Consider the following 5,267-nt stretch of genomic DNA (forward strand, 5'->3'; position numbering starts at 1 on the left):
ATTCGTATCGTAGCTCGTTTATTTCGCAGTGGAAAATGAATCGGCAAATGCATACGGACCGACGGAGCAATGGTCCATCAAGTCTTGCACGAGCGAGGCACGTGAGCGGTTGCATGTATTTACATCCATGGCGGAGTACTATTGTGTGGACGTGTATGCGTTTCTTTTACCTGCACTTTATGATGCCATATCAAGGTGAAAACAGAGCCCACTTTCAACCTCTGCTTAACACAATAGCTTTTAATATCTGGCAAGACAACGAAATTAAATTTCTACTACAAGCATCATAACAGGAAATCAGCGCTAAACATGGATAATTTGAGTTCTGTGCCTCAAATTAACTGTCACAATACTAATTCGCGAAAAGAAAAATTAGCCATCACACTGCTGTTCTCTCCCTCAACAAGGTTCATGAAGGAAGACGGAACCGGTGGGATTTCAGGATTGAGAACACCTTCCAGCATGCGAACAACCTGGCCCATCGATGGCCTGTCGCCCTCCACGTCCTGGATGCACCAGCAGGCAACCCTGCAAGCCACATCGAGCTCCTCGACGTCGGCGTTCCCTCCCAGCCTGCGGTCGAGCAGGCCACGTTCCCCTCGTGCAACTGGGCAGCCGCGTGGACAGGGAAATACCGGTGGCTCCCGGATTCCAGCCTCACGGTGCTCCTCCTCCCGGAGATTATCTCGACGAGCACGATGCCGAAGCTGTAAACATCTGCCTTCCTGGTGATCCGCTGCCCTGATATCCACTCTGGCGCGAGATAGCCCATGGTCCCTCGAATGGTGGTCAGGGCGGAGTTGAATTCCCGCCCGAGAAGCTTGGCCATGCCGAAGTCGGCGATCTTGGCGCAGAACTCTGCATCGAGCAGTATGTTTTCAGGCTTGATGTCACAGTGGATGACGCAGTCTTCACATCCTTCATGGAGGTAGGCCAGTCCCTTGGCGATGCCAAGCGCGATCTGGTAACGAAGATCCCAGGTCAGTAGGCAAGAACCTTCTGAAAACAGGTGCGAATCCAAGGAACCATTAGCCATGTACTCGTAGACCAGCAACCTGGTTCTCCCTTTGACACAAAATCCCAGAAGACGGACGAGGTTGGTGTGCTGAATCACTCCGAGTGTCCGGACCTCTGCTCTGAACTGCTTGTCCACATGCCCAAGGCCTTTGAGACGCTTCACAGCGACAAGAGCTGATCCTGGCATCGCTCCCCTGAAAACACAGCCGAAACCTCCCTCGCCGAGCTTATCGGAGAAATTCCTTGTAGCTCTCTTCACCTCTGCATAAGGGTACACAGCAAGAGGACCTTCTGCTTGAAACTTTCTGCAAGTTAACAGACCTCTCCTGTATCTCCACAGTGCCAACATCACACAAGTGGTTGCTACCAACCCGATCACCATGGATACAATACCGATTGTCTGCAAGCCCTTTCTGACCCTGAGCTGAGAACCCAAACGAACATAAACCTTGCTGTATGGAGGTCTAGTACCAAAGCTTACATTGTACAGGCTGTGGTACCATAGCTTGCATCCAGAGTTATACGCGTACGCGACGCAATAGCACAGGCTCACACAGGCCTCTCTGCAGTCTTGTTCACTTCTTGCTGAATGGTTCTGCGAGCTGTAAGGGAGCCCTTGCAGATTGTCTAACAGAACAAACGAGTCATCATGCAGTGTCTGGCCATTGTTTGTCTCGCAGCTCAGTGGAAGAGATCTGGAGCAGCCGCTCACAAAGTACCCGAGCTGCCACTCGGAGGGGTTTGAGGGCTCGAATCCGTCGACGCAGTCGCATTTGCCGTCGCTCCTGCAGGCGCCGAAGCGGCCGCAGAAGAAGGCGCCTGATTTGCAGTCGGAAGGGAAGGTCCAGCGAGACACCCAGCCACCACTGGAATTCAACCAGCTCCGCAGGCTCACTTGCCCCAGATGGAGCTGCAAGTGCTCGGTGAAATCAGGGCTCCGAGGATAGTTCAGCACCAGCGAGCTGCCGTTTTCTTCAGATGACACCATCCAATCCGGGAAGGTCCCGGGAATGGCGTCCTGGCCGTCGGTGGTGAGCACGAACCCGTTCCTCCGGCTCCGGTCGACGCTGAGGCTGCCGTTGTGCCCATACTTGGTGTACGTCAGCGAGATGTTCCTCCCGGCGTCCCTGTCGAGCCCGAGCCTCCCGCCGGGGAGCAGCGTGTCGCCGGGGCAGGAGAAGCTCTGCCACAGGACCCGCGAGGAGTTGGCTTGGTCAACCACCACAAGATTGCCGCTGTCGAGGAGGATCGCGGCGGCGGCGGCGGCGGCCGGCGAGGGGCCGTCGTCGCCCGCCGGCACGCTCGACCACCAGAGGCTGCTCCCGCCCTCCATGATGTACAGGCGGGCGCCGAAGAGCTCCAGCGCCGCGCGGGGCAGGTCGGTGATGTAGACCCTGTCCCCGAACCAGAAAGTGGTGGTGCCGGGCTGCCGGCGCTCGCCGGCGTGTTCCTGAGCCTGACGCCCAGGAAGTGGAATATGTCCGCGCCCGGGGAGAAGAAGCCCAGCTCGAAGACGCCGTTCCTGGAGACCAGCGTCTGGTTGCCGTAGATGCCCTCGCCGGGGAGAATGGTGTCCCTGGCGACGGCAGACGACACGGCGCGGAAGATGGTGCCACCCAGCAGGAGGAGGAAGAAAGTGGTCGGCATGGGTGGCCCGTGGCCGGGACGGCGAGCAGCAAACGCACTGCCTCCATTGGCGAGCTACTAGCAGAGGGTGAGAAACGAACACGTGCGCGGGGGGGGGGGGGGGGGGGGGGGGGGACACTTGCACGAGTAGTCTACTGTAACACTTCAGGTATTAATCAAGTGTAATTAAAAGTTTATTACGGTCATTAGTTCTAACTCAGGCGACAAATCGCTAATCAAAAACTCTTCCTGTCAGCTGGGTCGGCAACCGGTCTGACCGGTTGGGGCTGAGACAACCATTTTGTTGGGGCCCGCAACATTTAAATCACACTCTCTCTCCCTAACCAACTCACTCGCCTCTATCGTGCTCAGCTCGCCCTTCCCGAGCTCTCCCCCTCCCCAAAACCCTAAATTCCCAATCCATAATTTCCATTTGGTTCCAAGGCCTAGGAAGGATCAAATCGGCGTGGGGAAGCTTCTTCTTCGCGATTCCCTCCCTGAGGAGCAGTGGATTCAAGTTCTTCGCGTGAAAAGGACTCATCCAAGGTACTCTAGCTAGGAATGAATCGATCTCCTTTTCTAGATGATCTTAGGTGATTTCCTCTAGTCAAAAACATCTAAATGTATCCCTGAACTAGTGCCTAGAAGGGTTTAAGGACTTGTGGTCAATTTTCACCGCGCCAAAGATTCCAGCTTTTGGTTTAGTTTGGACCGGTCTAACCGGTAGGGGCCCGGACAGTCCAGCCATTAGATCAGATACTCCGGGTTTGTGGTGATCTAGACATTCCAGAGTTAGGTCCGGATTCTCCGGACTTGAGAGTCCGGATACTCCGAGAATGCGTCCGGATACTATGGATTTTTGGTATCGAGGCGCACACAGGCCAGACCGGTCTCACCGGTTTGGTATACCGGTCTGACCGGTGCTAGCAGAGCTGCGAGGATTGAATTGGGGTTAGTTGGTGCAAATGGTTAGAAATTAATGTGGTTAATGGTTACTTGTAATTTTTATAAATCATGCATGCCTTTCTCATGTCATGTGCATATGCATACGTGTAGCAGCCGCCGCGGAGGAGGTGATATACGAGGTGGTTGCGGAGCCACAGGAGCCGCAGGGGCAAGCCCCGCAGCAGGAGGATCGTGGGGAGTTGGCCCAAGGCCCAACTCACCCCAGTTCTGAGCAGCAGACTCAAGGCAAGCCCGGTGCACATCCTATTATTTCAAATTTATGACACATAAATATGTCTCTATTACTTGTGCATTAGATTTAGGAATTATTTGGAACCCTAGTTGCATGATCCCTAGGTTCCCTTGAGTTATACTAGTATGTATAGGACGATAGAAATGCTATGCTTAATGGTTCTCGGAAGAAGGCGAGTGATCTCTGGTCACTCGCGGGAAATAGGATGATTAGAAGTCGAGTAATTTCTGGTTACTCGCGAGATACAAGATATATTAATATTTCAGTATATGAGTTGTTGAATTTGATATGTAATGAATGGAGAATTGAGACCGGACGGGAATGATGAGGATATGTAGGTATGGCAGCAGGACAGGGTTCCTGTGTGTCTTAGTCCCGTCTGAGTCGGTTAAGGACCGTACCGTTGTTGGCCCTGCTGATCATATTTGAATTGTACTGACCGCATACCGGGAGTAGGAGGTAGTCGAAACTGGTAAGCCGAGTACTGCTTTGCTTCGAAAGTACAGGAACCCGCACCCAACTCCTAGGGCGAGTCGAGTGGCCGCGGAGAAAGGGGTCGCATATGTTTACTTTTGGTGGTCTCACGTAGGGCTCGGCTGACTATATGTCGTTGGGCTGGTTCCTGTAGTTCGAGGCGGGGAGGGGAAAGGTTGGTGCTTGGGGTCCGACGGGGCTTTTGCGTGCCGTGTTGGTTAGGTCCACCTTGCAAGGTTAAATCGAATCGATTCACCGTCAGTCACTCTCGGATATGAGCACCTTGGTCACTGCGTCGCATCGTAGTGTTGTGATGGAATAATAGTTATACCTACGATGATGAACACAATGAATTATTATTTATTGCTCCACTATGTTGGCTCTAGATTTGGTTGTACAAATATTAGACTATGATTAATTTATATAGAACTTGGGCTAAAATAAGGAAAGTAAGGAATTACTTTAGTCGTTTTTCTGCAAAATAACTACCAGCCAAAAGCCTTGCATGTCTAGGTATGTGGGCTAAGTTATACTCACTGGTCGGGTAAGTCTTGCTGAGTATTAGATGCTCAGGGTTTGTTGCTACCCAAATTATTTCAGGACCCCAGGACATCGACTTCTGCCCCTGTTGTGTCAAGTTCATCCGCCAGTATCCAGAGGGGTGGCAGGTCGTGGAGCGAGACCTTTAGGTTAGGGAGTCGGCGGGTAGCACACTTGAGGGCTAAGTGTGCAGCCCTCAGTTTTTGCCGGACCGGTCTGACCGGTCTGTGTCTGTGTACCGGTCTGACCGGTGTTTGCGCAGGGTTTCCATGTAGACCGGTCTGACTGGTTGGAGGAACCGGTCTGACCGGTTGGGCAGAGATAGTACACTCATGTAGTTGTAGGTCCTTTTTCCTTTGGAACTTGGTTATTTCCGCTGTAAAATTTGTAAACCATGTAATTTATTTACATT

At 52.7% G+C, this 5,267-nt stretch overlaps 1 pseudogene; it reads right to left on the bottom strand.

The window, feature by feature from the left end:
• Positions 1-212: 212 nt before the first annotated feature.
• Positions 213-2,665, bottom strand: LOC120689251 (annotated as a pseudogene).
• Between the last annotated feature and the right edge of the window lie 2,602 nt (positions 2,666-5,267).

The sequence above is a fragment of the Panicum virgatum genome, chromosome 2K (genome assembly GCF_016808335.1).
Source record: "Panicum virgatum strain AP13 chromosome 2K, P.virgatum_v5, whole genome shotgun sequence".
In the NCBI taxonomy this organism is placed as follows: Eukaryota; Viridiplantae; Streptophyta; class Magnoliopsida; order Poales; family Poaceae; genus Panicum; species Panicum virgatum.